This window comes from Merops nubicus, unplaced genomic scaffold (genome assembly GCF_000691845.1).
Source record: "Merops nubicus isolate BGI_N331 unplaced genomic scaffold, ASM69184v1 scaffold40986, whole genome shotgun sequence".
Taxonomy (NCBI): Eukaryota; Metazoa; Chordata; class Aves; order Coraciiformes; family Meropidae; genus Merops; species Merops nubicus.
The window spans coordinates 32,184-47,269 of NW_008616313.1; positions in this window are offsets into that span (position 1 = coordinate 32,184).

A 15,086-nucleotide genomic window follows, 5' to 3' on the forward strand; every position below is an offset into this window, starting at 1 on the left:
CAGCCTGTGTTCCCAACAGCACCAAGCAAGAACAAGCTGCCAGATTGAAACGCGGAGGGCAAAAGAGATGCGCTCATGCGAAAGCAGAGAGGATCAGCGAGCCTGCAGTGGGAGGGCAGGTGGAGCAGGGCAAAGGATGGGATTCATCAGCAAAGAGCCTGGAGGCAGGAGTTGGTCAGCCAGGCTGTGACTGACTCTGCAGACAAATGTCAGAAACGAAGACATTTAAAAAGTAGCCATAAAAGGGAGACTGAGGGCAGGAGCACAGGCACGTGAGAGCAACCAGAGAGCAGAGAGGACAAGCAAAAGAAGCTAAGCCAGCTTCAGTTCCTTCAGTTCTTAGGTCTGCTGGTGATGTCCATACGCTGAGCATCGCTTCTCCATCACACACACGAGAGAGGAACAGAGATGGGACCCACCTGAGATGGGACCCCTTTGGTGGGCCTCTCAGTGGACAGCTGGGAACCTTGGGTGCTCTGAAGTCAAGATCTGCAAGAGGTCTACCATATGAACGAAGCAAATGCCCATGTAGTGAAAAAGTTCTCTGAGCACAGGTTTCGCTGCCAACCAACTCTGTGCTCAGAAAGCTGTTAAAAAATTAACCCGACAGGAAAAATAATCCCATAAATTACACAATATGGGTCAGAGTTCTTACACAAGAGCAGGTTAAAGTTTGCAAAGTGGTTCACTTCCCATGCCTCCAACAAAACACCAAGGTGGGGATTTTGGCTGTTTCCCCCCCCTTTCATAGCTCTGCCCAAGATCGTATTTCCACCTTCCTTCTCCCTGATCACTTTTGTATAATAAACACCTTCCTGGGAGAGAATTTAGAGGGGTTTCCAGAAAACAGCTATCATCACAGTCCAAGAATACAACTCCTAAGCATGGCAAACTTAAAAGAAAGCCACAAATGCAGAATTTATAGCCAAAGGCCTCTCCTAGCACTTCTCTCCCCATCTTGGTACAAGATGCTAAGAAACAAAGCAGAAGGAAAACCCAGAAAGGGTTCTCCATGTTTTTAGGCTCCAAGTAAGACAAAGCAGGGCCACCCCACGCAGGGCATGGTCCTGCAGGGTTTGAGCCAGGTGAGCATAGCTGGGTACTGGCAACGGAGTGCTGGGATTGGCCCCCACATGGCAAAGGGATGGACCAGGCACAGGGCTTGTTGAGGGGCTTCCAACAGGAGCAAAATGAGATGGGGCCAGAGACAGGGCTGGAGACACAGCTACAGCATGGGCCAAAGTCCACCCAGGAGACGCAGCTGAACTACTTGTCAGTGACCAAGATCATTCTACAGAAAGGCCACCACACTGATGGGATTTGCCCACAAAGCACAAGATCCTCGGCCACATCCTAGTTCTCAAAGTTCCCCTCTCCCTAAGCACCTCCAGGTTGGCAAGGACAGACATCTGAACCTGGTGACAACAGCCAGAAAGCAGAGTCTTGGGAAAAGCAGAGTTCTCTGCTCCTGCCCTGCCAGGTCTAGAAAAGCTGGCCCAGTTACTGGTTACCCATGGGGAACAGAAGAGCAGCCCCCTCTGCTCTCATCACAGTAACACACCTATGCTCACGTTGCTTGCTCTGTTAACTGAGCCGACATCTGCTAATTGATTTATCTGATTACCCAGCCCTGTGAGAAGGAGTGTGCAGCCATCCCAGGAGTACCTCCCAGGTTGGGATGAAGCATCACTGCCATCTGGCCCTGACTCCATGCCTTTGTGTAATTGATTTCTCAAAAAATCTCACTTTCTAGGGAGCACCCTCTAGTAACCACTGAGCACATATGTGCCTATCCTGGATCCGAAGAGAACATAGTTCCACTGAGCGGAGGAGACTGCTTCAAGAGCCATCCAGAAGCATGCTGGAGAAAGCCTGTGTTCAGCTGCCACCTCACACCCTCGGTAAACAGCTGTCCATAAACACAATTTGCTATGAACATGCACTGAAGCAAACAAGTGCTGGTATACTTGTCTTTACAAAAACCAACGTGGCACAGAGCATCTGAGGGAGCTTACAGACGTGCTCAACTTACCTATGCTGCAGTCCAGAGCCCAAGATTATAGTCTTTTAAACCCAGCTTGTGGGAAGGCTGGGTCTCCACTGTAAGCAGGAGAGCCCCATGGCTTTGTGAGCCACACAGGCTGCCAGCCTCACAAAGAACTGATGGGGCTTAGCGGGGAAGCTTAAATCAGTGTGGAAGTACAGCACTTGGCTTTCAAGGACTGTGGAGATTTAACTCACCGGGAAGCTGCCAGATCTGTACCAATGATAGATGCATGTCAGAAAGCAAGAAATTTTTCTTCAAGTACATTTTTCTGCATAAACAGCAAGGGCACTTAGAATAATAAATAATGATTTACAACAGCAGCGCCCACAAAGTGCTGGAACCACGTAGAAAAGTGCAATAAACTGTACATTAGTACTCTGAAGGAAGAAGCCTTTTGAGACCCATCACTAGGGGCAATGACTCGTGTCATAAAATCAGCTTCAAATGCACCAAAGAGCTTTAAACGACAGCAGCAGCCCTTACACAGATGCCACTCTGCAAGTTGTGCTTTGTGACAGCTGTAGCACTGGAGGACAGCTGGGACGTGAAAATAACCGAGCGTCCAGCTCACGGACCTGGGGCAAATGCGGGACCTGAGACTAAAGTCAAACAGCAGAACCAGCAAAAACTTTTAGAGGCCTTTAGAACTCTCTCAATAGTTATTCACTCCCATTCTTAAAGTACTGTTAAATCCCAACAAGCAGCATTTTGAGGAGACTATAGCTTTGAAGTGATAAAAATCACGGCTTGGAATGCTGCAAAACTCTCTCCAGACAAAAAAGCTCTCTAAGGAGGTACTAACAAATGCTGTAGCTACCACTTTCAAAATACATAATACACCAAATTTTGCATCAGATGGGGACTTGAGCATTTTTTGTTGACAAGAAAGCTCTTTTACTCCAGCTTTGGGCACAGAGCAGTTTTAAATGGTTGATGTAGTTGTTAGAGACTCTAGAACAGAAGTGACAAAAAGAAATATGTGCCATTTCTAGTTGAAGCCTGGATTAAAATAACTTCTTCCATCAAATATGACAAAAAAAATATACAGAGGTCTCAAGGGATGAGAAAGTGTATTTCAGTGGTTGCCCTCTAATCAGTGCAGGGGTTCAAAACAAGAGGGAGGGAGGAACTGGGTGGACTACAGTGAAATGATCTCTTTAATAAGTGGGCCATACTGTGACATTTCAGAGCCCTTGGGCTAGAAGACCAAAAGATCTGTCAAGTGAAAGGAATTTTAAGTTGTAGTGTGGATAGAAGGAGCCTGGGAGTCAACCTAGCTAGTTTAAGACTGCAATTAGCTTTGGAGGCTTTAAGAAAAAGATGTAATTGCTTCATTCAAACTTCAAATACGGCAAGCATAACAAGCAGTGGTTTCTCAGACAACATCATTTGGGAAATTTTCCACAGCATTATGATCCTGAAATACAAATTAGAGATTGCCAGGCCTTTTCTCTCTGAAAATATATTATCCTAATTTTCATCTTATACAGGCTACCCTCCAGTTCCAGGGAGACTAATGAAGAGGAAGCAAAGACCTGATGAGTTCCATGTGGAGGCTACATTTATGGATTAATCCCAACAGGGAGCAAATAAACCTTATTCCCAGAGCTCTCAGTTGGGACTCGGCACAATCAATCGAAGAATGGATAGTTATTTATGACTGAGGCTGTTTTGACTTTCAAATAAACATTTTAATTATTTTAAGTGCTATGCTGGAACTTAGAATCTGAGCCCTGTTTTCATTTTGATGCCTTGCTCTCCTCCCTCCTATTCCCAAACCACTCTGGTCATTATGATGCCACACAAACGATACTGATTTTCATGCCTAGAACATTTGAAAGCATTTGCCGAGGTAAAATCCACCGACTGGACAAACTAAGGAAAAGGAAGGAGGAATCTGCCACGTGTAGTCAGTATAAACCAAAGGAACACTTTCAAACTACACTGGACCTAAAGGAACAGAGATGCCCAACTCCAAAACCCCCTTGTAATCTTGTTGGCACTCCCTGATCCAATTTTGTGTGCTACTTTTCTCTGCCTGCTACAAGCAATTTTAATAAGCAAAATACCTAAAAGTGTTTATTTTTTAACAACTGTTTTTCAGTTTGAGTATCTGCACCGCCTGCACTTTCAGCTTTTCCTTCTGGACTAATTCAGCAAGGCTTCCAGTACACTTTAGCCATGCCACCACCACATGGTGCGACAGTGTTTCCTTCTGTGTGCTGGGACAGGAATCCTCACCTTCAACTCTCTAAAACCCAGTTTCCTTGTTCTAATCAAGTAATTAACTGCTCAACAGGAAGGCTACACACAGCAGCTCGTGGTGTACCACGGCCTATCTACATGTAGCTTCACAAAGGTCAAGGAAGCTACACTGATTTTTGAAAGAGCTTTTTAATCTTGTATAGTCTCTTGCTCAGTGAGGACAGGATTGAAATCATGACACAGAGACAGAATAGCTGCTCCTCCTCCTGCAGCTGAGCAAGTTATGGTCTCATCTTCACTCCATATTATAATATTTTGTCTCTCTGTTTTCTCTAGGGAGACTGAAAAAAAATGCAAAAGGTTGTTCCTAGAAGAGCAATTGAACATCAAGGCTGGTATTTTTCCTTCAGCAGGTAACAGGGAGCACGTGGGACCCTCAGCTGCTCTCCCTGCTGCAGATTTGCACACAAGTCTTCTGGAATCCTTCCCTTTACATCTTATCAAAAATCACAGGAGCAACTTTTTTTTTTTTCAGATTGGGAAGGTTGAGGCGAAAAAAAAAACCAAACCAAACCAAACCAACAAAATAGGAAAACATGCTTACAATAAGTTTAGCAAAGGTTTCAGTGATTGAGTTGATATCATCTTCTGCAGACAGCAAATTCAGTTTCCTGCCTATCTCAACGCACACATGCTTGTGTTTTCCTACAGCATTTACCTTTCTTTTCAGTATGCAGAGGCTTATCACATGAAAGAGAAAAGACAGTTTAAAAAAAGAAAAGCCAACCATCAATTTGCTAGAGGCTTGCTTTATTTATTTATTTAGTTTACTTCTCTGGCTTAAAGATTAGATGTTTTCTTTTTGGTAAATCTGGATATACCAACTGGCATTGGCTGCATTAAAATAAGGAAGAACCTCAATCAAAAAGCTTCTCCTAAGGCAAGCTTTCTTGTTAATATGCATCAACATGAAAGGCTTTCTTTTCATCCTATACAACTACAGTGTGTGTAAATTGCAGGGGGCTCATTGGCATAAATCTTGGCTGTGACCTCTGAGGTAAACTGGATTTACATTACTTTCTGACAAGAATTAAATGAAGGCCTTGTGGATATATGAACAGCCTTCTAGACTGCAACAGATGGGCATGAATGTGCTCCCTAGGCAAACTATCAGTGACATCTGTGTCCTCCGAATTCTGGTGGTCTCAGCCAATTAGCAGGCAAAAGGGGGGAAAAAAAAAAAAGCCAGCCTCTGCACAGCTACCCCAGCCAGAGCTGAAGCAGAAGTGCTTCTGTTTAGAAATGGGATCAAGAACAGCCTCCAGCAGCAAGGAGCTGGTTTGCTGGCTGGGTGTCATACGTCTGTAACATGACAGAGAAAGCTGAAGTAATTAGGTAGAACGGTATTAATATTAACACAGAACAACTCCCAGCCCCAGCTAATTCTGCCAAGGCTGGCCTAATGGGCTGCAGCCACGGATTTACGCTGCCGGAGCAAAGAGAGTTTGGTCAGCCCTACAGAGCAGAGGGGGGTCAGAGCGAGGCCGGGTGCTGCCCCAGCCAGGACAGGCGCTGCAGAGGCCTGGCTGCCACCCGTCCCCAAACCTCCCCCGTGCCCCGCCCTCCCGCAGCGCTGCCAGCCATGGGCCCAAAGAGAAACTGCCCGCCCAGACCTGCTCTTGGGAGTCACAGCATGTCTCGAGGTGGAAGGGATCCCTAAGGATGATCAGGCCCAGCTCTGAGCGTGTCTCCTGAGGTGGAAGAGGTCGGGTGAGCAACCTGTTCAACGGCCTCAGCACTTGCCTGCTCCCAAGCTGAGCGGAGCACCCTGGGAAAAAATCAGCTGCAAACAGAGCAGGAAAAGAGTTTTTCCAGGTTGGTTTGTTAGAATGAGGTTTGGGATTTCTCAGCACAGCACAGACATGAAGCTGAGCTGCAGCAAAGCGCCCATAAGCCATTCCTTATGAAACATTCTCTGCCTTCCAGTTTGTACTGAGCTCTATGCCCATCCCACCCCATCCCGCAGGCAGGACCTCTGGCTAACAGCAGATCTGTGCTGGAGCCAGCACTGGGTGCCCTGGTCGTGACTTTCCCCTCACCATTGCTATCTCATGTACTGCTAGGGGATGCAAAAAAGGGGCAGATCAATAAATTTAAAAGTTCTTTAAAAAAAAAAAAAGACATAATGAATTTGGTACAGCACATATTTTTAGATCAAAGATGCCTTTGAAGTGACAAACCCTTAATCCACAAACGACTGAAGCACTTCCTTTCTCTCCCAAACTACTTGTTGTCAAATAAAATGGAAGTTAACGAAATTATCTTTATCTGAAAATGGCCAAAAGAAGCCATCACCTAATGACAGCCTTGTCAAAATGACAATTGGGGAAATTGTTAGGAAGGGGAGGCCTGATGACTGGAGGAATAAGCTCGCTGTTTGCTCTAATCTGGTCCAGGCAGGCCCCACACAATTCCAGTCAGCTTGCTGTTTGAAACAGCTAAGTCTTTGTCAATGCGAGCAGGGGCTGGAAAGACTTCTCTTTCATGAATATGTATCGCCACCCTCCATGTCTGCAGAGAAAAAACCCTTCCAAATGGCAAAATAAAAAACCCAACCCTATCCACTACCATAATAAATCCCAGAACAACAAAACCTAAGATACAGAGCTGTGCGGAGAGAAAAAAACTACTAAGTAATGAAAGTGCACGTTTTGGAAACAGACCCAGAAGGATCTTCTTCCCAAAGACTTTCTTTGGACTTCTGTTCCCCAGCAGACTGGGATGAGGCTCTTCAAGCCATCACTTGTAAGTACACAAAAGTAAAATGACCCATTGGGGTATATAAAGTCCATTGCTGTATTTTATACCCATTTATACCTGTAATTTAGACCCACAGTAGGTCTAAATGCTTCCACGGGCAAAGGTTTCAAGTCCAGGCACTGAGTCAGCTTCATATCATGGCAACAAATTTCCTGTGAAGCTTACAAACACACAGCATTAAAAATAAAGACTATTCCAAGTTTAATAAACTACATACAGCACATAAATACAGCAAAAAAAGGGTTCCTTTACATGCAACAACACAACTGAGGCTTTCAGAAGTAGCCAGTGATTTCCCAATGCTCCCACTACAGCAATTTTCTGAGATATGTTCATGGCCTTCTGTAAATTAAATCCTTCCCAACATCTGAAGTCAGATAGTTTGAATTATGAGTCCCCTTGGCGCTTGGGGGCTTTTTTTAATATATCCAACATTCAAATTCAAGCATTCATGCCGTACAACTGAAACAGGAGAGACAAATCCAGCCCTGCTGGACTGCCAGCTGAGGTTGATGTACAGACAGAAAGTTCCTTAAACAGATGAGACGGCTCAGAAACACGTCAGACCGATGCTGAAAGTCCTGTAAGCCCAAACATGGTGCTGAAAGCCACGGAAGGGCAGACAGGGACAGGACACGGGGTAGAACCGAGCCTACCCCTGTTGCAGGAAACCCAAATTAAGACATTTTAAGATGTGTTGGATTTTGTCTGTATCGGAGAGCTATGACATTATTAAAGCACCCAAATGTGTGAAAAGTTTCCTTCAAACGCTTATCTTTCTAACTTTGCTTGTAAAACTGCAAACTGGATCTTAATTTACTATACAAATCTTGCACTGATATTACAAACTTTAGTTTTTCTCCAAGTAAAAAACAGAACATGAAAGTTTGACTGCCAGCAGAGATATTACAACACAATGCTCAGTTTTGAAGTTTACAATATTATGCAATGTTTGCTGTAGACATTTCCATTTCATTAGCATATTCTGCTTTACATGAAACCCAGTAATGAATGCTGTCCCTGAACTAAGGCTAATCCTCTGTAAAGAGCTACAGGCTATATTACATGTGGCCACAGCCACAGTTATGCTGTGGCTGAATCACTTTGAAGCCTATTGAACAGTGTTCCCTTGTGAGCCTCTACACAGAGCCATAAACCAGTGCTCCCTGTGCTGTGAAATCCTACTGGTTTCATCCCCAGAAGTTTCTGACAGGGACAGACCCCATCTAGTCCCGAAGCAAGAGATACATGGTTGCTTTTACCATCTCTCAGCACCAGTTTACAGCCCACAGTAATAGAAACACTTTATTTCGAAGTGTCATCAAGCAGCAACTGCTCCAAGAAGGGGCTACTAGAATAATAAAAGGTAAAGATGAACCAGGCACCTGCCTCCTTGGGCAAATCCTTTCTCTCACAGTCCAGCTCAGTGTCTGAAATGCAGCAGGTTACAATGGCTTAATCTGCAAGGGTGACAGCCAGTATAACCTGCAGGGAGACAGAAGATGCCACAGTGAAAATATTTATTGAAACACGGTTCCCTCCTGCCTTCTCTTTCTGCCCCCATTCCACCTGAGATCCCTTTCTGTGGAAAGGTTCATATTTATTTCAGCAAGGTTCCCATTTATTTCAGTCAGGCTGACATTTATTTCATCATGGTTCACGTTTATTTCGTCACAGCTCACATTTATTTCAGGTCTATTTTTTTTTGTCACTCAGTTTTAGGATGCCAACTAGAAAACCAGAGCAACACCAAATTGATTCACTAGAAACTAAAATTAAAATCCACATCTGAGGACAAATGGGTAGTGTTGTAAGCTCCACAACATAAAGACATCAGGTGTAGAGTAGTTCAGGACACGATCGTATCTATCTTTAAAGAAAAAAGGTGTCCCATATCTCTAAGGCAGGCTGTATCTCTCACAGCTGAGTGCCCTGAAGCACTATAAACTGAGATAATGGAATGGAGTTTTTATTGCCACATAGCACAGAATGTGGGATCTTTAACACCTTAACATCTAGACAAATACAAATGCAGAAAAAAAAAAGAAAGAAAGAAACTGTATTTGCTATTCCTGCTGTGTATCAGCAAAGGACAGGGTTATCGTTGCCTCTTCAAAATAACCTTCTTTGTTCAATCACTGCTTTTGAAGGGAGCTGAAAAGGTTGGTTCTATTCAGTCTGCACTGTACACATGAAATTACCTCCATCCAAACGGTGTCAAACCAGACTGAGTCAGCAGATTCAGTCTCTGTGGTCCTGGGGAAGGCAATGTTTAAGCTCCTTGGTATCAAAAGAGCATCGCCTCCAAAATGTTGGTAATCCAACACATTTAGAATTGCTACTATATACCTAGGACACGAGAACACATCGTCCCTCGTGTGGTGAATGTAAAGAAGTACACATGGTGCTTTGGAGGCTCTTAAGCAAGAGTTGATAAGGTCCAGTCTCACAGAGCTTGTGAATCTGACCAGCTCAAAAGCTGAGCTTCATACTGTGATACCATGAAGACATCACAGGTGATATGTAGGAAGTTCACAGGGTATTTGGCGGGGCGGGGGGGGTGGGGGTGTTGGGGAGCCCCACACATAACTGCATACTTCTTGGAAGCAACTAGGGAAGGAAAAGCCTTATGTGTATGCCAAGCCTTATGTGTATGCCAAGTATTTTCTCTTTCTAGTTCGAGGGAAGTTCCACAAAATAACAAACGTAGGGAGATGTATATGCCAGCTAGAACTGTAGTGACATGCAACTAGGGGAAAAAAACTTCAATTGTTAGATCACCTCCACATGCAAAGACTGGAGATGACCACCAAATAACCGAAAGCTGGACTCACAGTTCTTGGTAAACAAAGAGAACTCCAGTAGGGCCCACCACCAAAATCCCTCAGCTTTCTAACTGTTATTTGAAGACCCAGGGGAGTCCTGCGAGCAGTTACAACCAGCAGCTGCACACAGGCTACTCATCCCCAACACCTGTTACCTTGCACAAGGTACTTTTTCATTTTCAGCTCTACTGAAATTCATTAAGACACTCTTCTCTGAGAAACGTGATGCTCCAAAATGTTTAAGACTCCAGGCTTTGTTCCAACTTCAAAAAAAATCCACAGAGACAACATGGAAGAGCTGACAATTTTTCTTCCACATCATGGCTTAGAGGTGATTCAACTTTGTGCAAGAAGCAAACACCTGCTCTACCGCAGCAAACCTCCTTTCCTCTTCTTTTTCTGTTTCTCACCCCACAAAATCTGGAATTACAGGAGCTTCTCTCCCACCAAGCTGTATGAAGCTTCCTCCAAAGACATAGCTGTCAATAACAAGGGCTCCAAGTCACAAGGAAAACCTCAACCTCTTTCCATAGAAAGTGGAAATAAGGGCAGTGGGACAGATTAAAGGGAGAAAATCCAGATGGAGGGAGAAAGGCCCCAGAGGAAAAAAAAAAACAAAGTGGAGGGAGTGACAGAGGCGGTAGGAGAATCAATTAGTACGATGAAGAGAGGGAAATACAACAGACAGCAAGAGATGCACGAAGATGGAAGAGAAACTGAGATAGGAGACAGGCAAGAGAGAGGCAAAGGGGAGAAGCCAGAGGGGTTCAGGAGGACTGAGGGCAGACCGTGATGTAGATAAAAAAACCGAGAACTTGGAGAGTAGCATAAACAAAGCATAATAAACTAATAAGGAAGCTCACCTTGACTGTTAAAGACAATAATTTCTTACAAGAAATTAGTTTATTATGCTTCTTATGGGAAAGGGAAGAGTTATTTTTCATGAGTAAACAAGAAGCAAAGAAGTAGAAAAACATAGAGGGAACTGATCTCCCTCTTTTGGAAAACCTCTCCACCTCACGCAGTGGAGCTGTTCCTAGCACTGGTGGTCTAAAAGTTCATTAAGACACCTCCTTCCCATGCACTTCTCCTCCCTCTTGCCCGAGATCCAGCTGAGTGCCTTTGTCTCTGGAACACGCCTGTCTTTGAGAAGGGCCTAGTTCTCTGCTGTTTGAACATGAGGCACGTGGCTGCCGTACAGTAATCATAACTCGCTGCAGAACCTCGCCATAGGTCGCTGCATACTCTGTTACTCCTTTTCCAAACAAACTCTTGGAAGTTACCAGTGCCATTACTACCATCAACTTACAAGTGCCCCAACAGCTTGTGCAACAGCAAAATGAAGTTTCTGACTTTAAAAAAAAAAAAAAAAAAGCACACAAAAATCCCCCACAAAACACCAAAAGTCCCCAAATAAGTGGTGGTTCCCCATGTCTGGTCACACATTGCCACCTACTGGCTCCCACCCCTGTACCCTCAGTGCTGAGGTGGTTTGGATCAAGAAAGGGACTGGGAGGCAGAGAGGAAGGGAGGCAGGAGGGCACAGGCTGGTACCTGAACCCAACATGCGTGTTACAGCTTCAGGCAGCACACACTGTTATACTGTAGCATCAGCTATGTACAAGCAAATATGTTCACCTGCCTGGATTTTATGGCTCTAAAGCAGCAATCAGCTCTCACCAACCTCCTCTCCTGTGTCTCTACACATCCCCAAATGAGTGAAGGATTTCAGATCACCCCTGTGCCACCCCAGGAGAGCAAGCCCTGGCACAGAGTGTGTGCCACAGCAGCGTACCCCGTGCCAGCAAGCGGGCCCAGACCCACAAGACAGGTGCCTGTGGCAAGCAAGACAAGAGCAAGGCATTTAATTTAATGCCAGGTAAAAACAGGGAACAGAGCACAAGTCCCTTGGGAGCTGTGCCCACAGGGCTGCACAAACCAGGAGCATATGGAGAGGGCAACTTTCTCACCCATTGTACTCTTCACAGCCTTTCTGCTAACCTCTCTGCAGAGCCTGTGCTTCATGTCATTCACACTGGTGACGTCAAAACACAGGCACATTATGTCCCCTTGTGGTGACAGGCCAAGCCTGCAGAAAAACAGCATCGATACATATTTGCCTTAAAAACAAACCCCAACACGTTCAAATCCACCACAAGTATATCTCTAATACAAAGTTTGATATAAGAGGTCTTGTGACATCCCAGCATCTGCTTCAGTATTCACACGGTGGCACCACTGATGAGCTGTACCCATGAGTGGGAAAGCTGGTCACTGCAGAAAGGGACACCAGAAAACCATGGAAATCATACTTATGCAACTTTTATAACTTGTTACCCTTTATACCTGCATCCATCCTGTGACACAGCCAGCAAACCCAAGCACAACATCAGCAGTTCTGATAAACACATGCAAAATCTGGCCTTAGGATAGAAAGACAGAAAAAAATCTCAGCATCACTGAAGTCAGGCCAGACTTGCTGTTGACGCAACAGGATAAGGACACTTTTCTCATGTTTATTTAAATTGCAAAGACAAACAGTCTCAGACTGCTCCATGCTACTGCTGGTCTCATATCTTGCCTCAAATGTCCATAGAACAGCTTTACACAGTAAGAGAGACAAAACTGGCAAGGACGTGATTCCCAAGTGTCCGAGAAACATCACAGTGTTCCTGACTCACGACCAGCCAGGCAGACCATTAACAGCCGTGCCAACTGCACCAGGTACCAGAGCACTCAGTAAAACCCAGGGATGCTCTTGTCAGGCTTCTTATGGTGTGGTAAAGCATAAGGAGGAAGCTCAGGCAGGAAGGTTTCACAATGAGTCATTCAGAAAGAATTAGCTGGAATGCAGATATCCAAAAACAGTCCTTCCCCTCACCAACCCACAATATGCTTTCTATAAGTTTTATGACCTATTGTGACCTTCCCAGAAGAGGGAAGCATATTTGCCCTCACTGACTCAGATTTCCAAAGCCAATCATGACTGAAAGCAACGTAAGAGTTCCGAGTATTTTACCATTTTCCAGATTTATCTATTTAGGCTCTGGAGTTATCCAAAGCCTTATGGATCAGTTGTTAGAAAAACAATACACCACCACAGCCAAGCACAACCCACCTCAGTCCTTCAGCCTACGCATTACGAACACTTAATTAGCCCAAATGGCTGGCATCGATTGTGTGCCACCAATAATTACACAGAGAAGCCACATCGGGCATATGAAAGCAGGAAACATCTATTTAAAGTAACAAGCATGACTTTTCCTAGGCCTTCCTCCTCTCCAGGGATTGGCACGGCAATAAATACAGGTGTCTGAAAACCAGGCAGCTGGAAGGCAACTTCAAAAAACAGTGCTGTTCTGCTCCACCTTTATTTTCATATCCCACGCTGCCTTCATAACCCAGGGGAGTGCCATGTGCACTCTGGCCTTGCAGTCCAGAGTGCAAAGGTTCGAACTTCCATCACCTTGATTATCCATGGGATAACTCCAGGGATGCCAGAGCAGATTCACTCCGGAAAGGAAAGCGCATCTGGGGAAAATCACAATCACAGGGGAGGAAAGAGTCATGCAGACAACACAAACACAGGACAGCAGCAAGAGTTATGAGTTTAACATTGACATCAGCCTCCCTGGCCCAAGTCCCAGCAGCTTGCTCACCACACAACACAGCTCAGTCCTGCAAAGCCTTCCACATTTATTTGCAGTTTCATTTTCGAATGAACTCTAGTAAACCATGTAAGCAGATCAGCAGGACAACCACCTAAAAAATCCCCAAGCACAGAGCTCCTGATTTTTTTTTTTTCTTCTGGTAGGGGACAAACCTGGAGTTGTTTTTGTTAAGCCGGCTGCATTTCACCAGTCAAGATATGGAAGAGATGAGCAGTAAATCCAGTTCCTGTCTTCTCCTCTAGGAAATCACACAGCGTTACATTTAAATCATTAACTAATAAGGTATATGTACTTAATATAAGGCCACACAATCCTAAGAAAAAAAAGGAAGGTCACCTACATACCTCAAAAGGTGCAAGTATTGAAAAAATCCTCCCAGAACAGCTCTCTCAAGGGCCCAGTAAGCAGATTGTTTCCGGAACCAAAGGGCTGACAGGAATTACAACCATCAAGATATGCAATAAATAGCAGGGTTGCACAACTCTGGCTTTTCCAGAAATGCTTTTATGTGAGCAGCACACGCCCAGCCCTGCCTGCTGCAGTAAAGGCATTCTGCTATGGGAAAAACTTGGAAGAATCTGTTTTCCTTCTCTACTTTTCAACGTGACTTCTTGTAAAACACAGTCTAAGCCCTTTTTTAGCTGATGTAAGGGAAGGAGGGTGTACAGAGCAGGTGTATGAGCCTGTGTACAGATAAAAGCTTTTCTACAAAGCAACTATCAACCCACGAGTATTTTATCTGTTTGTTGAATAAAGAAAAGGAACCCACAAATGAAAAAAAATAGTTTATATGAACCAACACAGTATTTCACCACTGTTGCCAAAGCAAACCTACAGCAGTCGTCGAGGCACAACACTTTGCAAGTCACAACACTGTACAAGCAGAGGGAACCGAGGACATTGAGTATCTAGGATCCAGACCAAGATGAAACACTTTTTTTTCTGCACTCTGCCTCTTGTATTAAGTAATCTCACTTAATAAGAAAAACGAAAGCAGCTGAATGAGAGAGAATTGCTCAGTTTTTCCTACCAGATGGCAGGGCTGCCTCAGGATTTCCAATAAAATGGCAAGTTTTCAGCTCAGCTTAGAACAGCAGCCAAGGAAAGATGAGGGTCTTCCCGCAGGCAGTGCTATGAAGCCAAACCACCCCTGCTGAAAGCAAATAACCAAATGTTTGAAAATACTCCATTTAAGAACAACATCAGTCAACTGTCATGTTTATAATGTGTTGTTTACGGAAGTATTTTACCCTTCAAAGTGTTCATTTTGGGGGAAAAATAGAATTATTATCTGAAACGTGAGCCTGCAAATTATGGATCATATCCTTGACATCTGTTGGAATAATTATGAGCGTGAGATTTTTAGATGTCTATAGAAAATCTAAGTTTTTTCTTTTCCGGTTTATTCACGGTAATAAAAGGAAAACTCGCCCTGCTTTCTGTATAAACACCCGCAGCGGACCCGAAGCCCTTCCCGCCCTTTCGGCGGCGCGCTGCTCCCGCCTCCCCTCACCGCCA